The sequence below is a fragment of the Podarcis muralis genome, chromosome 6 (assembly GCF_964188315.1).
Source record: "Podarcis muralis chromosome 6, rPodMur119.hap1.1, whole genome shotgun sequence".
Classification (NCBI taxonomy): domain Eukaryota; kingdom Metazoa; phylum Chordata; class Lepidosauria; order Squamata; family Lacertidae; genus Podarcis; species Podarcis muralis.
Window position 1 is genome coordinate 34,360,854 of NC_135660.1, and position 25,240 is coordinate 34,386,093.

The 25,240-nt window shown below is 44.4% G+C and overlaps 1 protein-coding gene and 1 long non-coding RNA gene across 4 annotated transcripts in view; one reads left to right on the forward strand and one right to left on the reverse strand.

Moving 5' to 3' along the window:
* Positions 1–4,753, reverse strand: part of ST6GAL1 (ST6 beta-galactoside alpha-2,6-sialyltransferase 1) — a 71,225-nt gene extending 66,472 nt beyond the window's left edge. Inside the window, exon 1 of one of the 3 annotated variants that reach the window (XM_028730995.2) lies at positions 4,623–4,753. The gene's annotated coding sequence lies outside the window, so the exon portion shown is untranslated. Of the gene's footprint in view, positions 1–3,429; positions 3,776–4,225; positions 4,439–4,622 lie in introns of those variants that run through there. The other 2 variants (XM_028730994.2, XM_077929954.1) reach the window with 2 other exon arrangements.
* LOC144327974 (uncharacterized) lies at positions 407–25,240 on the forward strand. Its single transcript, XR_013393158.1, has 4 exons — positions 407–549; positions 1,287–1,431; positions 22,175–22,327; positions 24,189–25,240. It is a non-coding gene; the product is annotated as an uncharacterized LOC144327974 (long non-coding RNA).

Here is a 25,240-nt window from a genome sequence, read left to right on the forward strand (position 1 = left end):
TTGAGGTTTTTGTGGCTGCTCAAAGGAACGGTGTGCATTTAAGAACAGGAAATATGAATTATTTTTGCTCCTTTGGCCTAACTTAAGCTGGCTGTAAATTGTATCCTTGGGAGGCTAGAAGGGAGGGGATCTGGCTATTTTTTCATGCCTGCTGCCCAGGTGTAAAGAAGTCTAAAGCAATCACAGAAATTTAGGGTGTGCCACGCACCCCACTCACACATGAAAACAAAGACCACCACAGCCAACCACAAATGAATAACCACACCCTAGGCCAACCCCATGGAGGACACAAGGAGAAGGGGACGACAGAGGACGAGATGGTTGGACAGTGTTCTCGAATCTACAAACATGAGTCTGACTAAACTACAGGAGGCAGTGGAAGAAAGGAGTGCCTGGCATGCTCTGGTCCATGGAGTCACAAAGAGTCGGACACGACTAAACGACTAAACAACAACAACAGGCCAACCCCAACCTCTCTCGCCACCAAAGGAACACAAGTGAACAGCAAAGAACCTGCACAAGCAACGCTGACACCAAACCCTACATATAGTAAGTAAAACAGAAACATCGCCACCCAACCCCACCCCCACCCATCTTTCCCCCTTTTCTTCCTAATGTCTCAACAAATGAAACTGATTTGTAAAAATGTTACATGGGGGAAAATACGAGAGAGAGACATTGCACACACTTTTGTAAATCAAGAAAATCTTTAATAAGAAAGAAAGAAAGAAATTTAGGGTGTGAAGGGATCATGAGGATCACACCAACCCCCTGCAATGCAGGAATCTTTTGCCCAACGTAGGGCTCGAATCCATGCTCTACTGATCGCATTAAGATAAAATTATGACTAGCCCAGACCAAACAGTCCCAGTTACATACAGCTGTACCTCAGAAGTCAAATGGAATCCATTCCGGAAGTCTGTTTGTCTTCCGAAACGTTCGGAAACCAAAGCGCGGCTTCTGATTGGCTGCAGGAAGCTCCTGGAGCCTATCGGAAGCCCCCGTCAGACATTCGGCTTCCAAAAGAACATTTGAAAAACCAGAACACTCACTTCCGGTTTTCAATCGTTTGGGAGCCGGAATGTTTTGACTCCCAAGGCGTTCGGGAAGTGAGGTACGACTGTAGTTTGTAAGAAGAGAAGGAAGAGGGAAAGCTACAAGGGTGAATTCTGTGGCAGAGCAGGTGGCCTGTCCTTGACAGTTCCAACTACTGGGTGAGTGAACCTCACGTAACATTTCCAAGCAAGGTGGCACCGGATAATAATTTTCTGTGGCAACTGCTATAGGGGAAGACGTGGGAGTGGTGTGAGAACAGGCCTTGGGGAGGAATCCTTCCTGAGTGAATAGTGAAGAAGACCAGCAGCAGACCACAACCAGAAGACCTGAGAGACTCAGCCCGGAGAAGCAGAAAGGAAGCTCTGCCCAAAGGAGGTAGGAATTTGGAAGAGGGAATCAGGAGATGCACAACCCAATCTCTATTCCTTTATCCCCTTGCAAAAAAGAATGATCTAAATAATCAGTGTCCTCCAAGAATGCTCTTAGCAGTCCCACCATGACCCTTTCCACCATCTTCCCCCAAAGGGGCTGTTTGCAGCTGGTCAATAGTTGTTCCAATCCAAAGGGTTTGCTGGGCTGACTAGCATACAGGGCCCAGCATGGAGCTCAATTGTGTACCCAAAGACAAGTGGGACGTTACACAGGTATATGTGCTCAAAATTTGGATCTGATAGACAAGTGGACAGCTACTGCGCCCCCACCACTTCTCTAGAGGTTTATGGGAAGAGGTTTTCACTGCCCTCTATTTCAGATTGCCAGGGCTTAATTTCAGACGGAACTTACAGGAACTGAGTTCCAGCACCATTTTAGCATTAAAGGTAAAGGTACCCCTGCCCGTACGGGCCAGTCGTGACCGACTCTGGGGTTGCGTGCTCATCTTGCTTAAGAGGCCGGGAGCCAGCGCTGTCCGCAGACACTTCCGGGTCACGTGGCCAGTGTGACGAAGCTGCTCTGGCGAGCCAGCACCAGCGCAGCGCATGGAACGCCGTTTACCTTCCCGCTATAGAGCGGTACCTATTTATCTACTTGCACTTAGGGGTGCTTTCGAACTGCTAGGTGGGCAGGAGCTGGGACCGAACAACGGGAGCTCACCCCGCCGCGGAGATTCGAACCGCCGACCATACGATCGGCAAGTCCTAGGCACTGAGGTTTTACCCACAGCGCCACCCGCGGCCCCTAAAGCATTATGCGTCCCCCTAGCATTATGGCACAGCATTTCAGAAGCTGTGGGCATAAGAATAGAAGCACCCCTAAACATTTTGTGAATCTTTGTACTTTTGTCCATTTACTGTATTTATTAATTTTTCCTGATTTGAACTACAAAATGACAGTACCCCTAAACATTTTTTAGGGGGGGAGCACTGTGCTCCCCTCTAAAAAAAACTTAACAACTTTGGCTGGGTGCTCCCCTAAAGAAAGGTCCTTAAAAAGAATTTCCAGCACCTTTTTTTCCTAGAAAAAAATGCCCTGGCTATTGCTCTCACTGCTCTTATTCTATTGCTCTTGCTGCCCTCTGTATTACTGTAATATTGAAGGATCAACTTTGGGGGGAATTACATGATTTATACTGGGCAAAATCCTTGCCTTTTGAAGTTTTACTCGAGAACAGATGACAGTGCCTTTCTTTTGAATTCAAGCAGAAATCCCAGGCACAATTTCACATATACTGTACAAGTCCTATTAAAGTCAAGTAAAATTATCTGCTCCAAACTATGTCCAGAACAGCAGCCTTAAACATACTGAAAAATAATATCAGCAACATATTAAAATCCAAATGTGTCTCCCTCAAGTTTCAGCATATTTTTATAATTCACACTTTTCCTTGCCTAGCAACAGGAGATGCCAATTGCTTCTACTTGAAAACAAAATATCTGGAGCAGAACCCATGACAGAAAAATATCTGCTCATGTTGTTCTTTTATCATGGAATCTGCAAGTTAAATGAACACACTCTCCATTATATAACTTTTATCTATTCTGGAACGAATGCCACAGAGAAAACATATACAGATACTTGATGAAATATTTAAGGTGCAATCAAACCGGCAGCTCTCCTGTGCAAGCCCTACTCAAATGGATTGTGAGATGCGCAACTGTTCCCGCTTCTCAGTGGATTGTTCCTACTGCTAATAAGAAAATAAAGAAACCATTAATTGCCTTTCCACACAAAACGTTGCACAGTGCAAACTCAAGAGGAGCACAAGATGTCACAACAGATGGCGAGAATATAAGGATCTTCAAGGGGGAAAAAACAGCAGTATTGATTGCTAACATTATTATCTCAGCAGGCTGCTCTTTTCTACAGAGAACTGATGAACAAATGAAAACAGCATTCTGCAAATGAAAAGCAGGAGGAGTGACTGAGGGGCCAAACCTGATGCACTGGAAGTTGTTCCAACTCCAAGTCATCTCTACATGATACCGCTGAGATCCAAGTTCATTCAGTCTTGCTCCTGCTTGAATCTGCTTCAGCAACAACCTCAAGACCCCAACCTACAGGCAAACCGGGAAAACTTTTCAAGTTTGCCTCTGCAAAGTTTTCTATCCAAGATTTATATTGCCCACGTTTGGAAACTGAGCCCTCCAGTTAATTACCATTTCAGAAACAAAAACACGACCAACCTCGTTACCGTTTCCCCATCCCAAGAACAAAATCTTAATAAGCTAGAGGCAATTGGGAGAAACTAGCCTAATCAAAAACGGGGGGGAATTCAATTCCGAGGCACCAGTTGCTTGATCGTTTTGCGTTGATAGAACGCTCCAAGGAAATCCTCCATCTATTATTTGCAGTAAACATTACAAAACATTACCACACGTTATGCATGCAGGGTTTCTCTGTCGCTCAAGGGAAATGCCAGGATCCTGAAAACGGCAGGACCTTGGCGATTTCCCAGTGCAAAAGTATGGGAGCCGCGTGGAGATGGGAGAGGGCAAGTCAAAGCTCCGGAGACGAATTCGAATCCGTCTCGCAATTGGAAGTGGCGCTGCAGGAGCGATGGGAAGGGCAGACTGGCACACCGCGAAGTCCATCCATCCGTGCGCGCCTACGAAGCTGCGCGCGGAGAGAGCGCCCTCCGCCCTGCCCGCTCCCCCCAAGCGCCAATCAGATGGGTAACCGGGCAGTGCGCGCGTGCAAGGACGGATCCACCGGAGTCGCTGCCTTTACTCACTTGGGAGCGCTCCTGGCGCCGCGTCCGACGCCACCGCCGCTACTGCTGGCCGCGGCCCAAAGCAGCCGTACGCGCGCCTCTCACTCTGTCTCTCTCCCTCCCGCTGCCGCCTTTGTTACCGCCCCGAAATCGCGGCATTTAAATGCCTCCCGCCCAGCCGTGGACGCTGGGCCGCCGCGCACTTCTGCACAAAGGCTTGGCCTCGGCAGCGACGAGCTGCTGCCCGCGGGAACGAAAGCGTGACCCCCCATCGCATCAATCAAACGCGAGCCCAGAGAGGGGGAGGGAGGGAGGGAGGGAGGCAGGATTATGCAAAAACAAGAGAGCCCCGAGGGCACAGCCTCGTCCGAGGCAGACGGGAGGGGATGAATGGGAAGAAAAAAGAGAGAGAACAAACCAGGATCCGCGACGCGCCTCGTTGCGCGGCAGCTCCCTCCGCGCCCCAGTTGCGCGCAGCTTTGTGCCGCGTCTCGGCGCCCCCTGGGAGGAGAGGGCGTGGGGACCACGACCCCCTCGCCCCTGCCGCCCAGCCTCACATCCTCCCGCCCTTGGTTCCCACGCCCTCCCTGCCCAAAGCTTTCACCCCGCTAGCCTCCGGAGCCCGTTCCCACGTGGGGATGGATGGAGTCGCTGGCTTGTCCTACCGAAGGGGGCGCAAAGGCTGCAGCGGAGAGGGAGAGGCTGAGGAAGCGCGTCCCTGTTGCGGGTGGCCGCTTGCTGGGGATGGGTGGCGGGCTCGTGGGAAGGACTTGGAGAGAAGGCGAGGGAGCATTGGCCACCCGGCTCCTTTGGCGCATCGGAGCGCGGACTGGATCCAGCAGAAGCAGCTCTTCTCTCTTCTGGCCGCGCCAAACCGTGGCGCACGCACACGCCGCCGAGGCTGTTGGCGGAAGCGGCTACTGTGGCAGCAGCCCAGCCTTTGTCTGAAATTTCCCGTCAGGAGAGGCCCTAAGATGGTCTGCAAGATGCGGCGACCCCCCAAAGGAAGCTGGGTGGGCGGAGAGGCGCATAGGATCAGAGAAAACAAAGGTTTACTGTGGTTGGAGCGCTGGTTTACCCAAAGGGGGAAAAGAGAGCACCTTTGAGCACATACAAAGTGCACTACCCTCGTGGCATAGCTACACACACGCACTTGTTTAGAATGGGGCTTTCAGGTCCGAGGCTTTTCAGGCAGGCTTAGGCCCCAGCACCTGTCATTTTCGAATAGAAACACTGATGGGAAGGGAGAAGGTGGGGGGATGTCTGCTCTGAAGGGTCTTGAAGTTCGAAGCAAACCTAATGCAGGTGTTTCCCACAAACTACCCATCCTCTACTACACATACAAACCAGGACTCAGGAGCATACATAAATCCACAATTTCCTGCAATACCACACAAGCAGTCTCACAGTCCATACTAGTGCAACTAGGACAGGGTCACTTGCCCTGGGGCAGTTGGACAGGGCTGCAAAATAGGGTAGATGAAAATGGGTAGATAAAAAGCCAAGTAATATAGTGGTACCTCTGGTTAAAAACTTAATTCGTTCTGGAGGTCCGTTCTTAACCTGAAATTGTTCTTAACCCGAGGTACCACTTCAGCTAATGGGGCCTCCTGCTGCTGCCGCGTCACCGGAGCACGAGTTTTGTTCTCATCCTGAAGCAAAGTTCTTAACCCGAGGTACTATTTCTGGGTTAGCGGAGTCTGTAACCTGAAGTGTCTGTAACCTGAAGCGTCTGTAACCCGAGGTACCACTGTACTGTATGTGCTTGCTGGGAGCAGGGGCAGACTTTGGTATTATGGTGCCCTGAGTAAGGACAAAATTTGGCACCTTAAATATTTCTTTGGCATCCTCTCCCTCCTTTCCATTCTGCACATGCTCTCAAGTGTGCTATGTCATAGTTGCAGCAACTCAAGCACCTGCCCACACCACCCTAAACCTGGTGCTGCTGGGAGGCTTAAAGAGGGCAGCAGACCAGACTGAAAGCAGACCCATTGCTGGCTTTCTGCCTCTAGCCTAACAGAAGAAAGAATAACCAGCCATTGAATGCGACTGATGGAGGTAGAGAAAATCAGAGGTTATTTCTCTCTGTTCCCTGCAGAAGGTTTGGGGGAGGAGGGGTTACTGTGCAGCTTCTGAGCTTGACTCAAGAAGGGCAGGAGCACTATTTGAAAAGGAAAGCTACAAAGGTACTCTTAAAAGTACATAACATAAAGCTTGCTTGACATTTTTTTCCAGATTCTAACAATTGTTCTCCTCTGGTCAACCCAGGGCTAATTCTGTTATGTCTTAAAAAAAATTTTTTTATTGATATAGACACATGTTTCCAAGAATGTAGGTTGGTCGTTTTGAATTATTATGGTGCCCTGAGGAGGGAACAAAGAGTTGGAAGTTTGCCTCAGGCATATTCATTACCAGTTAGGGCACAGAGTGTTAGAACATGTAGCTGGATCCCTTTTTCCCCACCAGGCCCTTTGCTCCTCCCCACCTCCTCTTCTTGCTTCTTTCTTTCCTCATCTAACCTAGTATTCCCCAGAAGAGGCCAATGTTGTGACTCGTGCACAATACTCCAGGGAAAGTCAGGAGGAGAAGGGGGCACTGCTTGCTTGCAAACACCAGCAGGGGAACAAAACAACACATTGTGCAAGGCCCAGTCTCTCAGAAAAGTCGCATTGGCTTGCGTGCCCTGAGTTTTGGTTTTTGTGCGCTGTTCTATACCCCAAAGCAGGGTTGTTGTTGTTTGGGGAAAAAGAGGGATTTCTTCAAGCTGTGTCTTAACTGCCCACACTGTTGTCATTTAGGAGTTTTGACAACAATAAATAAACACATAATACAAGGAAGAAACTAATTGAAATAATTTTAGGGTGCAAAATTATTTTAATGGGATAACATCACCTAAGCAGCTATAGAATATGGTGGATATTGCACCGGTATAGTGGAAGATGTGTCTCATTCCATGGTGTATTGGAATATAAAATTGCTCTGCCCAGCTGGAGATGTTTGATCACATAAAACTATAGAGCTGGTGTTCAGTATTTTGAAATAGGAGAGGTTTGTCCATGGTTTTCAAAGAGGCCATCCTCTCTGAAAGAAAAGACTGGTTCTTAGAAGGCCTGTCCTGATGAGAAGAGAACATCCTAGGCAAATGTAAACTTCTGCCAAGTAAAAGTTGTCTTCCTGCTGCCATGTTTCCCAGCATAGAACGCTAGCTATCCAGTTACATTACTTTAGGGGAAAAGTAAGAAAGTATCCTAACTGAAAGTATCATAATGGACTGGCATGTGCTCAAGGTTGCCTTAAATAACAGAAAGGCAACTACACTACATGATATGACTATAGGGTATATAAAAGCATGAGAAAGTAATTTGAGTAATTAAAATACATATATAAATTTAATCACGTTATACAAAATACCTGCTTGAACTAAATTTCATATAGAAAATAAACACACTTTAGCTTTTCAAGTAGTCATCTGGAGTTTAGGGACACCGTATACTGAAGACCTTTGTACAGTCAATTCCCCAAACTGAAGATCTCATCAAAACTTATGAAAATGACTATTCAACCCCTGATGTATTTTGTTATCTTCAGAAAAGGCACATGTTTAAGTAATGGAAGCAGTCTTTCAACTTACGTCTTGCAGCAGATAGTTTAGAAAATGGCTATGGCGCATGGGTTTTCTCTGTACCTTATGAATATACTGCTTCAGTTGATTTGTGATGCCTACTTTGCATTCAGTTGATCCGAATAATAATGGGAACTATAGTCATATCATATACTGTAGTTACCTTCCTGTTATCTAAGGCAATTTAGAGATGCTGTGTTCAAGGACTAATTTATTCATCAGTGTGCTCTATTCAACTTTTTTCTCAAGACTGTAGTTTGCAAGAATGAGTTTGCTCATCAAACTTTCAGTGAGCAAAAGGGAACAAAAAACTCTACTAGGAACATTTTTAGCTTTATTTCAGATTCATAGTACAATTTAAATTGTACTTGGAATATGAATTTCAAATACACACATTTTCATTACTGTCCAGCTCAGGTTCTCAGCTGCTGCATTCTGTTTTCTCTTGACTTTTCCTGTTGCTGAGCAAAGTATGTATCCGAACAAAGGGGATGGAAGCAAAGTTCACAGGTAGCTGAACTAAAAGGAAACCCACCCTCTCATTAAAAAAACCTCTCAAGTCAGCCAAACAAAGCAGTCATATTGTCCTTACAGGATATTTGAGCAAGTTTTTAGACCCAGACACAAACATATGTTATCTGTGGTGAGTTTGCAGTGATTATTTCTAGCCTACGAGTCAGCATGGGAAATTCTCTTATGCTGATTCAGACAATTTGTCCATCCAGCTCAACATAATGCACTGGGGTTGGCAAACTTCAGGCTTGCTGAAACTACCTTGTTTTTCACTAGATCTACTGATCAGAGTCAGGAGCAAAAGACATATTTTAAGAACAAAAAAACAGGGCTCCTCTGAACGTATTTTGAGTCTAGTAATTTATTTCCAGTAGCAGAACTGAATTGAGCTCACAAGCCTTTTGCACAAAAGTCAACTTTGGAATAGTTTACTTCATTTTAGTAGCCTAATCTAGGTGGAACAGGTCATTTGGCTGTGGGTATTGTTAAAAACTTTGAGAGCCCTTGCCGGCTGATTGCAATTCACCCAGAGATCTAAAAGTGATCCTGATCTACATTCTGTTCATCTCTGTCTACATTGACTGGCAATGGCTCTCCAGGCCTTTGGGCAGGAGTCTTTTCTCTGCCTGGAAATGCCCAGAAATTAGCCTTTAATCTTTTACATTCTTTTTTAAAAAATTCTTTTCATTTAGTTTTACAAATGTAAATTTATAACAATACCAAATGCACAGCCGTATATAGAGATTTCTCTGAAATTTCCCACCATGGGTCTTATTGTTAACATTTTCAACTGCATATTATTTAATAATCTATATTTTGCATCTGTCCATATTGTCCAAAGTGGTTGTTACATTACAAGTGATATTAAAATCCTGCTAATGTTTTCATCTGCTTACAGTGGTCTCCTAAATAAATTATAATTTTTTTCCCATTCTTTCCTGAAGTATTTGTCTTATTTGTTTCTGAGCTTTCCGGTCAGTTTTGCCATTTTAGCATAGTCCAACAGCTTGGTTTGCCATTCCTCTCTGGTAGGGACTCTTTCTTCTTTCCATCTCTGGGCTAGTAGCATCCGTGCAGCTGTTGTCGCATACATAAAAAGTCTTTTCTGCTCCTTTGCCATATCGGTACCTATAATTCCTAATAAAAAAGGCTTCTGGTTTCTTTGCAAAAGTTATTTTAAACATATTTTTCCATTCATTATATATCATTTCCCAGAAAGCTTTTATTGACCTTTTACATTCAAAGCACCTCAGAAACATAATCTGGAAGAAATGATGAAAAGACATTCTATGAGGTAAGGTTGGAAGAAGTGGGTACATTCAGCCATAATTTACAGGAGGGTAGATTGTAGTCTAACATTAAGAGAAATGTTTCAGAGGTAACAACTGAGGCAATTACTTAAGGAGAGTGGAAGATTCTCCATCACAGAGTCTGCAACAAGGGCTGGGCAGTCATCTGTTGAAGACACCCTCACTCTGCATCAAGGAGAGTTTTGGATTACAGTGGTACCTCTGGATGCAAACTGGATCCGTTCTGGAGCCCCGTTCACATCCTGAAGCAAACGCAACCCGCGTCTGCATGGGTCACGATTCGCCGCTTCCACGCATGTGCATGACGTCATTTTGGGCGTCTGCACATGCGCGAGTGGTGAAACCTGGAAGTAACATGTTCCGTTACTTCTGGGTTGCCGCAGAGCACAACCCGAAAATGCTCAACCTGAAGCTACTTCAACCCAAGGTATGACTATACTAGATAGCCTACTGCGAGCTTCAACATATGATTCACCAATACTGAATCTATTCACATTACTGAGCTTTACAAGTTGGCTCAAAGGGAAGTATTTATCTAGTAAGTAAAGGTAAAGGGACCCCTGACCGTTACGTCCAGTCGTGGCCGACTCTGGGGTTGCGGCGCTCATCTTGCTTTATTGGCCGAGGGAGCCGGCGTACAGCTCCCGGGTCATGTGGCCAGCATGACTAAGCCGCTTCTGGCGAACCAGAGCAGTGCACAGAAACGCCGTTTACCTTCCCGCCGGAGCGGTACTTATTTATCTACTTGCACTTTGACGTGCTTTTGAACTGCTAGGCTGGCAGGAGCAGGGACTGAGCAACAGGAGCTCACCCCGTCGCGGGGATTCGAACCGCCAACCTTCTGATCGGAAAGCCCTAGGCTCAGTGGTTTAACCCACAGCGCCACCCGCATTATATATCTGGCAAACTACTAGTATTTCCATGTTCTTTCTCCACTCAGAGCTATAAAGTCTTGCTGCAGTGGAGAACTTCATAAATGCACATGGTAACCTATGAACCACTCATGCTTAGCACTTTTGCACTCAGCAGTATGGGGAGTTAGAAGAGAGCAGCACTGGAATTGGGAGTGCAAACAACTTTCTGTTTGTGCCAGTGGGTTGTGGGTTGTGCCTTCAGTTGCAGCAGCCTTAATGATGGCTGGCCATTTATGATTTATGGTGCTTTTAGTTTCATTCCATGCTCATGCTTTATAATCTATAATAAACATAAGATGAATGCAGTACTCATATAATCATAGAATTGGAAGGGACCCCGAGGGTCATACTCAAAATGCATCAGAGAAATTAAAGGAGGCTGCAAGTCATGAGGGCTATTAACTCCAGTATCAGAAAACCAGCTGCTGGGGGTGACAAGAAGGAGAGTGTGACTGCATCCATATCCTTCTGATGGGCTTCCCATAGGCGTCTGGTTGGCTATTTGGAGAGCATAATGCTGTGCTAGCACTGGTCTCATCCAGCAGGACTCCTCTTGTGTTCAGAGACATGTGGTGATACAGTGGTACCTCGGGTTAAGTACTTAATTTGTTCCGGAGGTCCTTTCTTAACCTGAAACTGTTCTTAACCTGAAGCACCACTTTAGCTAATGGGGCCTCCCGTTGCTGCCGCGCCACCGGAGCACAATTTCTGTTCTCATCCTGAAGCAAATTTCTTAACCTGAAGCACTATTTCTGGGTTAGCAGAGTCTGTAACCTGAAGCGTATGTAACCTGAGGTACCACTATACAGTTCAGGCACCTGTGGCAGAAGCTTTAACAATTGTCCAGTTTTCAGTGTTCACCTGGTGCTAAACTATCAACAGTACTTGCTCAGTGGCTGACTTAACACGATTGCTTTTCTCCGGAGCAATTACAAACTGCTTAGAAGCAATAATCCTTTATACACCCAGTAAATCACTGTGGTCTGCAGGAACATTTCTTCGGCAACCTCTTTCTTGTCTCTGCCAGGCTTAAGCAGAGCAACGGCAGCAGCTCCACTGCTGAACAAAGTTTAGATCTGGTATAGCTTTACTCTGACTTAACCAGCTTGCTTCACTCCAGTTTCTCTTAGATGTTTATTGTGAAGTATGTACTTGTAGTAACTGATAGTGAATGTGTGCAATGGGTCTGATCAGACATTGAGATTCATTTCTGCTTATTCAGAAGCTCGCCCTTTTTTGCTCGTTCATCCCTGATTAGCCAACTAGGGCAGTAAATGTTTAGAAATGAAAATATGTAGTTATGAAAATCAGGTGTGACAGGCAGTGGAAAACAATGGAGGATCCTGTGATAGATGGAACTAGTGTGAAATACTATGCATATCAGATAAACTGTAGTCAAACAAAATTGATACTTTGCATTAAAATGCAAGGCACGAAAGAGCTAACAACTTCACTGGCTTTACAAAGGCAACTGAAACAAAGTGGAATGCCATGGTCATTTACATTCTCACAGTGTTGCAAATAATGGCAGTCCTTCTCACAGTGTTGCAAATAATGGCCTTTGCTGCTTAAGCACAGTTTCCATCAACAATACTTAGTCCGACTATTTCAGAAGAAATAGCTTTTATTTTTTTAACAAGGTGTCTTTCCAAAATATGCCTTATTAATTTGTACAACATCAACTTCTCAATAATATAGTTTTTAGAGAAGACTGAAGCCTTTGATGCTCAAAGTTGTATTTGCATGGTAGAAGGTGAAATTAGAGTTGAGCAGGTGGGAAAGAGGATGGGAATTTATGAAGGGTGCAAAGAAAGGCAATGGGAAATGAGCTTGTTTTGCAACCCCATGGCACTCTGTGGCTGTACTCATCCTCACGTGTTACTTTTCTAGGGGGAAGCAGATGCACAATGTTTTGGAAGGGATTCTACTGATACTGCACTGAACAGCCACAAGTCCCTGGCATCCAGAGCTGGGCTGACAGCAGGCAAAGTTGAAATGCTACCCCTTGACCTCTTTGGTTGGCTTGCTAACACCATGAGAAGCTAGCAGTTGTTGGCTCTCAGATAAGGAGACAACCTTCTCTTCCTGTAAGCTCTGTAGGAACTTGTGGCCAAAAGTCCCCCTCATTGGTGTCAAAGAGTGAAACACCCTAGGGCAAGATGTCAAGCAACAGCAGCATGGAATCATAGTAGAATTGGAAGGGATCCACCCTGAAATATACTCAGAGTCGCAAAGTGATTTCATGCTCTTTATTCAGCTCATAGTGGTGAGGAGGAATGAATGAAAGTCCCCTCAAAGTATCTGCTTTATATACATTATTTACACAATGGGCTGCACATGATTGGCTAATTCCGGAATTCTACTGTAAGCCAATCAGGTTGTGGATTCACTTCTATCTGGAGCATGATTGGGTAGTTCCTGCCAACCAATCATACTGCTGCATTGTTCTAGGACCAATCAGACTGCTGCATTCTGAATCCTATTTTTCTAGGACCAATCAGACTGCTGCCTTTTGGATCCTATTGTTCTAGGACCAATCAGACTGCTGCAGTTTGGATCCTATTCAACTCAGTACATAACACACCCCAAGAGTAATCTAGTCCAATGCAGGAATCTCATCTTCCTGATGCAGGAATAACATTTTTTAAGCTAGCCGAACACCCCCCAATCTGCCCCCCAAAATAGCCTCAAAGAAGCTCCTGTTTCAATATCCTAACTCTGAAGCCTGGAGAGCTGCTGCCAGTCAGTGTGGCCACCACTAAGTTGGATGAACTCAGTGGTCTGACTCTGTGCAGTGGTCTAACTTCCTGTGTTCTCAGGTTCCAGCCCAAACATCACCAGTACAGCCCACCAGCAAGCTAAAAGTTCCTATTAAATGCAGCTGCTTTGCAAGTAGAGAACAGCAACCAAATAAAATAGGGCTTCAAGCAAGTATTTATCTTATCATCAATTAGCACCTAGTGTTTGTGTCAAGAGCAAACTTGGGAGGGGTGGGAGGAATCTGGTATGGGTGTGGTCATGTGTTTCTTTCTGGAAAGAAATCCAAACTAAGCCACTATTGCTATAGCAATAAAGGCTTGAACCTTTCCATCCATCATGGGTCCTTATTGGCTTTGGGAACCAGTGAAAATAGACTTTGTCTGATAACACTGCTCTTCCTTCCCTCAAGTTACAGAAACACATAGCAATTTAAAGCAGCCTGCCTGAGACAGCAGATTCCAGGGGAAGTTCCCTTTTCTGCCTTCTTCTCATCTATTCAAAATGAGCTCCAATTCAGAGCAGCAGGGTGCAAGGAGTTTCCCACACCAGCCGTGGGGGAAACTGGGACCCTCCAGATGTCTTTATTGTCCAGCTCCCAGACATCATGGCCAATGTCAGGAATGAGAGGAGTTACAGTCCAAACACTGAATGGATGCCAGGTTAAGGAAGACTGCTCTGCAGACACGCACACACACAGTTCTACAGAGTGTATCGCAGAACTTGTCAGGCACACATAGAATCATAGAATCATAGAGTTGGAATAGACAACAAGGGCCATCGAGTCCAACCCCCTGCCAAGCAGGAAACACCATCAGAGTACTCCTGACATATGGTTGTCAAGCCTCTGCTTAAAGACCTCCAAAGAAGAAGACTCCACCACACTCCTTGGCAGCAAATTCCACTGTCGAACAGCTCTTACTGTCAGGAAGTTCTTCCTAATGTTTAGCTGGAATCTTCTTTCTTGTAGTTTGGATCCATTGCTCCGTGTCCGCTTCTCTGGAGCAGCAGAAAACAACCTTTCTCCCTCCTCTATATGACATCCTTTTATATATTTGAACATGGCTATCATATCACCCCTTAACCTCCTCTTCTCCAGGCTAAACATGCCCAGCTCCCTTAGCCGTTCCTCATAAGGCATTGTTTCCAGGCCTTTGACCATTTTGGTTGCCCTCCTCTGGACACGTTCCAGTTTGTCAGTGTCCTTCTTGGACTGTGGTGCCCAGAAGTGGACACAGTACTCCAGGTGAGGTCTGACCAGAGCAGAATACAGTGGCACTATTACTTCCCTTGATCTAGATGCTATACTCCTATTGATGCAGCCCAGAATTGCATTGGCTTTTTTAGCTGCCGCGTCACACTGTTGGCTCATGTCAAGTTTGTGGTCAACCAAGACTCCTAGATCCTTTTCACATGTACTGCTCTCAAGCCAGGTGTCACCCATCTTGTATTTGTGCTTCTCATTTTTTTTGCTTAAGTGCAATACTTTACATTTCTCCCTGTTAAAGTTCATCTTGTTTGTTTTGGCCCAGTTCTCTAATCTGTCAAGGTCGTTTTGAAGTGTGATCCTGTCCTCTGGGGTGTTAGCCACCCCTCCCAGTTTGGTGTCATCTGCAAATTTGATCAGGATGCCCTTGAGTCCATCATCCAAGTCGTTGATAAAGATGTTGAATAAGACCGGGCCCAAGACAGAACCCTGTGGCACCCCACTAGTCACTCTTCTCCAGGATGAAGAGGAACCATTGATGAGCACCCTTTGGGTTCGGTCAGTCAGCCAGTTACAAATCCAATGAGTGGTAGCATAGTCAAGACCGCATTTTACCAGCTTCTTTACAAGAATATCATGGGGCACCTTGTCGAATGCCTTGCTGAAATCAAGGTAGGCTACATCCACTGCGTTCCCTTCATCTACCAGGCTTGTAATTCTGTCAAAAAACGAGATTAGGTTAGTCTGACATGACTTATTTTTCAGAAATCCATGCTGACTATTGGTGATCACAGCATTCCTTTCTAGGTGCTCACAGACTGTTTGCTTAATGATCTGCTCCAGAATCTTCCCTGGTATTGATGTCAGACTGACTGGGCGATAATTATTTGGGTCCTCTCTTTCCCCCTTTTTGAAAATAGGGACAACATTTGCCCTCCTCCAGTCTGCCGGGACTTCGCCTGTTCTCCAGGAATTCTCAAAGATGACTGCCAGTGGTTCTGAGATCACATCTGCCAGTTCTTTTAATACTCTTGGATGCAGTTCATCTGGCCCTGGAGACTTGAATACATCTAAACTAGCCAAGTATTCTTGTACTATCTCCTTAGTTATTCTGGGCTGTGTTTCCTCTGCTGAATCATTTGCTCCAAATTCTTCAGGTCAGGTATTGTTTTCTTTATCGGAGAAGACTGAGGCAAAGAAGGCATTGAGGAGTTCAGCCCTTTCTGTGTCTCCTGTTTGCATTTCACCATCTTCTCCTCTGAGTGACCCCACTGTTTCTTTGTTCTTCTTTTTGCTACGGACATACCCATAAAAGCCTTTTTTGTTGCTTTTAACCTCTCTAGCAAGCCTGAGTTCATTCTGTGCTTTAGCTTTTCTGACTTTGTGTCTACATGTGCTGGCTATTTGTTTGAATTCCTCTTTGGTGGTTCCCCCCCTTTTCCATTTTTTGTACACATCCTTTTTTAATCTTAACTCAGTTAAAAGTTCTTTAGATAGCTACCCTGGCTTCTTTAGGCACCTTCCATGTTTCCGTCTCATTGGTATTGCCTGAAGTTGTGCTTGCAGTTTTCTAGTTGAAAAGAAAGCTTTGCATTTTCCACCCAAGCTTGGTGCTTTAAATATCTTACACAAACTTAAAGTAATTTAATTTCTGGCTACTTCCAAGCACAACTGCTGTTCAGGAGTCTCCCCCCCCCCCCATCATCACATAGAGCTCTATATTCTGAAAGAAGACCCCTTCTGCCTGATCATGTGAATGAATTAGTTGACATACATATTGTGGTCTAAACCACTGAGCCTGTTGGGCTTGCTGATTGGAAGGTTGACGGTTTGAATCCATGCAACGGGATGAGCTCCCATTGCTTGGTCCCAGCTCCTGCCAGCCTAGCAGTTTGAAAGCACACCAGTGCCAGTAGATAAATAGGTACCACTGTGGTGGGAAGGTAAACTGTGTTTCCGTCTGTTCTGGCACTCGTCATGGTGTGCCGTCATGCCAGAAGCTGTTTAGTTATGCTGGCCACATGACCTGGAAAACTGTGGACAAATGCCAGCTCCCTTGGCCTGAAGCAAGATGAGCGCCACACCCCATAGTAGCCTTTGACTGGAGTCAACAGAAGATTTAAGCCACTTGCAAATTTGAGCCATGCACCAGAAAACTTGCATATTGCAAGTTTTAGTGCCTTGTGCCATGTAAGAAGTCCTACAATATTCATTTACAACTTAACTTCCAATGCACCCACACTTTCCCTTGGCCTTTTAGGTCACACCAAGCTGGTTTATAGAGGCACATAAAACTGGCTGCATCTGTTACTAGGGGATGAATCAGACAATATGCTTGCCAGTAGCTGAAGGCAGGGAAAGTAGCCATTAGGAGCTTGGCGGTTCTGTGAGTGTCTCATTTAATCCATGTTCTGCCTTTCAATTAAGGAACTCAGACCAGTGCATTAGCCTTACATCAATGTGACAAAGGTAGCCTAGACCAAAAAATAATAATTTGCACAGTGAGAACAAAGCTGGGATTTCTCAAATCTCGGCCCCAGACAGGGTTGTCTGTTAGCCCTTAGTAGAGCCAGTTAGGAGGTTAATAAATACCCACACAGAAACACACATTAATATAATAAAAGGAAAAAAAAGGTGAGATAATGGGTTGATTATTTACATTCAGTTTTAAAATGAAAATTTTAAGCAATCTTCATTTGGAACGCCCCCTGCCCCCCACCCCCAATAGACAACACTGATAGAATTGTGGAACATCAATAATTTTACAGAGCTTCTTTTAAAAGGTGTGTGTGTAATGTAAGGGATAGCATAATACTTCTACCTTGGCAATTAGCTGTAATGGAACAAATTGCTGAGTACTAATGACCTACATTTGGAACAGAACTATCCTCTGTGGGGTGAAGTAAGCTCAACAGTCCAGGTACATTTACTGGAAAATACTGCATCACTAAAGGTACTGTAATTGCTTTTGAAACACAGTGCATTGGAAAAAATCTCCCAGCCTGAGACGGGGAGGGGGGTGGAATCTAAAACTGAACTTGGCAGTAGATTTCTGACAAAGTCAATAATCCAGAAAGACATTAAATAGGTGTTCTGGGAGATCTTCTCTGAGTAAACAGGGAGTATTTGCTGCTAAAACTATCAGAATACGTCCTGGTAAAATACTGTTTTATATCCATTATGCTTTTTTATTATTATAAAAAAGTGATGTTTTGAAGGATGCAGCCCATGTATACTCACTGGATCTTTAACAGTCTGTGGCTAGAATCCAAAGCACTGTGAAGTTCAGAGCTACTCACTGCTTTGCATCCCCAAATGTGTACCAAGCACTCTGACAAGGAAGAAGAGGAGGTGAATCGTACATGCAATGTCTTAAATACTTTGAAATCGGGCGTCTAGAAAAAAAGCTTGCAGAACTCGACTTGCACAATGGAGCTTTCTGGCTCCCCCTCCCCATAATTGCAGACACACACACCCCGCACCCCAAGAATATGATTATTACACAATTTGTACTGCTCTGATAACCAGGGAGTAGTTAGGAAGGAACCACATCCCTAAACAAACAATTTAGCTTGTGATGCTATTTGCACTAGAAGCCCCACTGGAAACAATGGGACATATTTCTGAGTTGACATTGCACTGATTGACTCCCTATAGAAATAAAAGAAACACTCTTTTACTTTCTCAGCTCCACCTTTAATAGACAGATGAGTAAATCTATTGTGGCTTGGCCCAACAGAGCATATTTCATTGAAAACACTGTTTTTCAGGAAACGGAGCAGCCTTTAAATTTTGAGCAATTATGAATACCGTACTTCAGACCTGGTCTGGCAAGAACACGGAAGTGCCTCTCAAGTACAGAATTAGCACTACTTTGCTATAATGGGGTGGGGTGGAGGGTTTGGAGGAATCTAGCCACTTTGAAATTGCATATTCACACTCAGCCAGGCTATTTTATTGGCAGGCTACTAAAGAGCCTTAAGGATGCTCCATGCAGGCATTGCTTATATGTTAATATGCCATCAGTTTGGTCTCCTTTGCAGGATAAGAAGGAAAGCTAGTGCCCCAGGGCAGGTATTGTTAACAAAGCTATTGTACTACCAACCTTACTGTATGCTTGTGAAACATGGACCACTTATAAACGTCATCTCCAACTCCTCGAAAGATTCTATCAACGGTATCTCTGAAAAGTTTTACACTTGGGAAGACAGGCGAACGAATGTCAGTGTACTGGAAGAAGCAAAGATCACCAGTGTTGAAGCAATGATTCTTCAACATCCACTTCGTTGGACTGGTCATGTTGTGCAGATGCCTGATGATCCTCTTCCAAAGCAACTACTGTACTCTATTCCGAACTTAAAAATGGAAAGTGTAATGCCGGTGGTCAACAAAAAAGGTTTGAAAAACTCTTGCAAGGCAAATCTTTGAAAATGTATTATAAACACTGACAAATGGGAAACACTTGCCTGCAAGTGCTCCAGTTGGAGAACAGCCTTTACCAAAGGTGTCATGGACTTTGAAGATGCTCGAACTCAGGACGAAAGGGAGAAACGTGCTAAGAGGAAGGCTCGCTTGGCAAATGCACATCATGATCAACTCCCACCTGGAAACCTATGTCCCCACTGTGGAAGGACATGTGGATCCAGAATTGGCCTCCACAGTCACTTACAGACTCAGTTAAGACTGTGTTCATGGAAGACAATCATACTCGGCTACGAGTGATCGCCAAAGAAGAAGAAGATTGTCATGTGTACAGGACATAGCTTAAGGAATATGATTTCATCAAGCAGCATGGCAATAGGGGTCCCTCCAGGGGATGGGCCCATTTAGCTACACTGGTCAAAGAGGTGTAGATGCAACAAGTCTCCACCCAAAAAATGTGAAGTGTTCTCATTATTGCCCTGGTCATTTTATAGGAATTGAAAAACTACTACACATAGAGGAAGCATTGCTATATTTTTTCAGTACTGGAATACTCTTTCAAACCTTTGTTTAAAAATGAATAATAACCTTGGGCTTTAAGGAGTACATTGCTTTAGTTTCAGCCTGTCCACAATCCTGTTCTTTGCCATTCAGTTACTGCCGGAGAAGAACTGTGAGCAACATTTATTTATCATGGGACGGGTGTATTTAGAACCAAGATAAAACTGCCGAGCTCCCTTGTTATTTTTGTAATTGCTAGAACGTGTAATGCCAATATAATGTTGTTCCATTTATAGTACTGAAGTGTTTTTATATAGTGTTGTATTTGCTATCATGTTGCTGTTATTCCTGTTCTTAAGAAATTGGCCTTGCAATTGTTGAGTTTAATTGCTGCTATTTGTCATAAGCTGCTCACTGTTTCTTGCAGAAGGATTCTGCAAAATCTGCAGATTCTGATGATCCACTGTACCTAGCTGAATCAATTTTAGTTGAAAATCACTTCACTTGAATATTTAGTTCCACCACAGAACCTGTGTTCTGACTTCATTATTCTCCTACTTCCCCTTTCTTGCCCCCAGCTCCTTCCTCTGTGGACCCCCTGCTTGCTGAAGCAGAGATTTTTGCTCCACTTTCTCATAAGGAGGGATGTATACCAAGTTTGCATTTTTTTGAAATTGCTTACAAAACATCACATCACTCACAATTTCATGTCCCCATCAAAGCAAGTGCACATTAAATGGGATTCTGGGTTTGCAGTATTACAATGCCCTGGACCATATTATTTTTAAAATAAATGCATTCATAAACTCTGTTATTTTAGCTTTAGTTTATGGACGCAGAATTAATCTGCACCTCCACGGACAGCTGTGAGTCCAAAATGACCCCAAGGCTGTGTACCTGGTCCTTCAGGACCACAGTTATCCCATTCAGAATCAGGGAGTCCCCCAAACCTGCCCATCCCCTGTCCCCCATAAACAGTACTTCTGTCTTGTCAGGATTCAACCTTAATCTGTTAGGTGCCAACCATCCTCCAACCACCTCCAGACACTCACACAGGATGTTCACTGCCCTCACTGGTTCCAATTTAAACAAGTGGCAGTGCTGGGTATCATCCACATACTACTGAACACCCAGCCCAAACCCCCTGATGATCTCTCAGCAGCTTCAGATAGATGTTGGCAAGCATGGGGAAGAGGACGGAGCCCTGTGGTACTCCACTGGTGAGCACCTAGCAGTCCGAACACTCACCCCCTCCACCACTATTTTCTGGACATGTCGCAGGATGAAGGAGCGGAACCATTGCATAACAGTGCCCCAACTCCCAACCTGCCCCCCCAATGGTCCAGAAGGGTACCATGATCTATGGTATCAAAAACCATTGAGAGATCCAGCAGAACCAGGAAACAGCTTTCACCTCTATCCCTAGCCTGGGGGAGATCATCAACCAGCAAGACCAAGGCAGTTTCAGTCCCATAATGGGGTCTGAATCCCAGTTGGAAGGGATCAAAATGGTCCACATCCTCCAGATGTGCTTCGAGTTGTCCCTCGACCACCTGCTCAATCATTTATCTTATCTTCTCATATTTATGTGTGTTTTATTTTGGTTGCTTGGACCTCTAGTTTATTATCCCTTCAGTCTCACAGTTTATGGACCCCACCTCCTCTTGCATGCATGTCATTCCTGTTTTGAACAGTTTTGTTACCCTGTTTGAGTTGACAGTCGCCAACGACTGGTACATCATCATGGAAGGGGTGACATCAAAGACTTCGCACTGGAGCCGCCTCTATTTCATGATTTTCTATATTTGTGACCATGGTGGTGGTGACAATAATTGTAGCCTTTATATTGGAGGCTTTCGTGTTCCGTATGAACTACAGCTGGAAGAACCAAGATTCAGGAGGTTGTTATTCCTGTGCTGATTGAGTTGTTGCTAGATTTTTCCTGATCAAAGTAGTCCATGCTGATACTTTCACAGAGTTAATTCCCCCTCCCCAATCCATATATTTTGCAGAGTTATTTTCCATTGCAGCAACGAATGTGCATCCTTGGATTCTGTGTGGTCGACAAACATCATCTCTGTCTTGGTAAAGGCCTGTGGGAGTTACTGGGTCAATCTGCCAGGACATGCTATTTGCACAGTTCAAAGATGCCAAGCGACTCTCAGAACACGCACAAGTGAAATACGGGTCTACTGAGGAAGCTCATCAACAATTTACAATGAAATAGGCAGCTTCTCAAACTTTTCCTTTTCAAAGCCAGCCAATTTTTGCCACTGCATTCGTTGCCCTTTTTCAAAAGCATAAAGAGCCTAGCGAAGTTGGAGCCCTGCTTGTGCAGACAAATGCCACCAGATACAATTAATTGCCACATTAAGTGCCACTGCTCTCCACTCTGCATTCAGCATAATCCTATTACCCCAGCGAGCACTTCACTTAACCCAAATGGTATGACGGGGCATGGGATTATTACTGCAACTAAGAGTAAAGGTAGCAGGTCCTCCTACTGATTTCAGCATCAAGACTATACCATGGTCAATAGTAACAAAAGCTGCTGAGAAATCCAGTAAGAGTAGCAACCTCTGCTTTACTTAAAATCAAGCCGAAAACATTTTATCTCCCTATTTAGCATCACCTCTTTCTTCCGCCTACTTGTCTCCCTGTTGAATTATAGATTGTAAGATTCTCATGGGAGGGACCAATTTTTCTTACTGTCATTCCATACAGAACCTTGCATGATGATGACACACGTGAAGCAGTGTTCAAAATTCCCCAGGAATTTTGCAACTGGTGCAGGTCCAGTTGTGACCATGTGGAGATCTCTGGATGCCAGGCTGGAGGCATCTGCATCTGGCTGGCCCCTCCAGCTTTCTTGGGCAGGTAAGCAGAAGAGTTTATTTATTGAATTGATATCCCACCCTTTTCTCCAAGGAGTACATGGTTCACCTCCCTCCTCAGTTAATTCGTACAACCCTGTGAGGTACGTTAAGAGGCTTTGTCTGGTGCAAGGTCACCCAGTGAGCTTCATGACTGAGTGGGGATTTGAACCCTGATCTCCCAGGTCCTAGTCCGGCACTCTAACCAATACACCACACTGGCTTCCTCCAGTACTTCTGCTATGGGGTAGCTATATAAATCAAATAGGTAAATAAATATGGGGAAAGCAAAATGTCACTTAGAGACGGATCCAAAATATTTTCTGAAAGCTTGAATTTGTTTTATTCTGGATTCAAAGAATCATAGAACTATAGAATTAGAAGGGGCTACGTGGATTTATTTATTTTGATGTTTTCATGTTCTGTAAACTGCTTTGAGATTTTTTCATTTAAAATATAAAGTGGCATAGAAATGAAATTAATGATGGTGGTGACGATGACGATAAATTCCATAGTATCTAGACATTCCATTGTGGCAACTGTAACCTAGGTTTAACGTGCCGTTTCATGGTTAGCTTATATATCTGAGTTTCTAACACTGACGCGGAGAATCTGTGGGCCTTCAAGTGTGGCCTGCTAGGTGTCTAAGCTGTCTCACCACCCAATTAATTCCTCCTGCTCCAAACTTTTCTGCCTCCCTGCTGAATTCACGCTCACCCATCCTCCCAGTATCAATAACACCCCCTTCCACTAATTATCTGCATTAATAATATTCCACATCCAAGACATTGCTTTTAGAATTGTAAAACTCTTGATTTAGCCAACAGTGAAGTATCGCTCTTCAAGGGGACTTCAACATTGGATGGCACTTCTAAAAGGCTGCCTAGCCAAAGGAAGGAGAGTTGTGGGGGCAGGAAAAAATATGAGAATATAAAACAAATGAGATCACCAAAAAAGGCATATTTCTGTTTCAAGGAGGAAGTTGAAAGAAGCCCAAAATCACTGCTGGCAGTGAGAAGTGGGAATCACGTCTTGGTATACCACGTCTGGAGCTATAAATAATAACAACTCACTATTTCCTGAAAACAATGCATCTCGGAAGAGCTTCCGTTTTCATAAGCTATTTTGCTTATTTAAAATGTTTTTACACATTTTAATTAAAAGTTTTCAAAAAAAGAAAGCTTTTATGTGTCTCTTGGCACGAAATTGTTGATGCATCTTGGAAATTAGATCTGAGCTTCTAACTGCAAAAAAAATTTCACAACAAGGAAATGTGGTCCTCTAACAAAGTATTTAAACTCAGATACTATTTTCTTGTGTGTTGGTGATTTTAGTGTTATCGTTTTAATATATTCATATTTTATTTTTATTATGATTACCTGCCCTTCGCCCTAAAGTCCCAGGGTATGTTGCAACCCTAAGAACACAATATTAAGAATAGTTCAAAAAACACTAGTGATGTTGATATATTCTCTTTATAAAACTTGTTATCTGCCCTGGGCTACTTGAGGAAGAGAGGGAAACAAACAAACAAATATTGAAAACATGCTTCTGGGCCTCAAGATTAAAAAAATAAATAAATGCAGCTGTAATACACACAGGAATAAGTTCTATTGAACTCAATAAGGCTTACTTCTGAGTAGACATATCTAGCTGTTTTATAAATCTTAGAGGATCATTATTATTATAAGCCCAGAATTTTCCCATACTGCCTAACATTTTGAGAGGCAAATTTGGGGCACATTCCCATCCCCACCATCCAGCCAATCCTGTCGCTCATTCATACACCCTCTCCCTGCTTCTTCCCCTTTCCTCACCTGCCTGCCCCATCCCTCCCCTCTCCTACCTTTGTCCGGTGTCTTCAGGTTCCTGCTTTGCAGCTTCAGGAGACACCACACAGACCAGAGCAGCCTGAGGAAGGTCACCCTGCCCTGCCCAGCGTCAGGAGATGCTACATGGACCAGACCAGCCTCTGCCGCCTCCTCCGATGCCACAGACATACTTCCAGAAGGCAGCTTCCGGAAATGCCACAGTGGATGGAGGAAGGGGAGCGATGATATGTGGCATCAAGGTAATCCCCCCCCCTTGTTTCTGGGTCCCACACTCTGATGTGAGCCACCTGACTTGCACCCAGGCCCAGACAGAGGGGGGGCATATGGGCTACTTGGCCCGGGCCTTTGATTCCAAAGGGGGCCTCAGTCAGCACATTCACAATTGCAGGGGATGCACTGGGGTGAACGCAGAGGTGCAAAGGCGGCGGCGGCAGCCGACAGATTCCTTGTGGCCATGAATTTGGAAAACGTTTTTCCAAATCTTCCAATTGCATTACGCATTTTCTTATCATTACCAGCTACAGCGGCCTCCAATGAGAGACATTTCAATATATTAAAACGAATTAAGTATTTCTTTCTGTCAACAATGGCTCAAGAATGCCTAAACGGTTTAGCAATGATAAACGTAAACCATGATATTGCGAAGTTGCTTGATTTTTCCTGCGTAATTCAAGAATTCGCAGAAAAGAAAGCCAGGAAAGCATTTTTAAATGTAAATACTTAAAATAATCCTTTTCCCTATGTATTTTTAAGAAGCACTATTGTATTTTCCATTTTGTCTTTGTATGCAGATATGGTTCAAGCCTTGAAGTAAAATTGTCAGCATAACTTTTGTGAAAATTATTTATATACTGTACTTACTTATTTATAAGACTTCAGTTATCCCCAGGGTAAAAGGGGGGGGGGGCACATTATCTACCTGTCCCAGGCCTCTGCCTGGCTCTGCAAGGCTCTGCTTGCGCCACAGCATGGAACCAAACAACGAGGCCCAAAATTGGACATCAGGGATTGGGATCAGAAGCCGGGGTGGCTTCTGTCAATCTGAGATGTCCCAGTTAAATCAGGACACTTGGGGAAAGTATGCA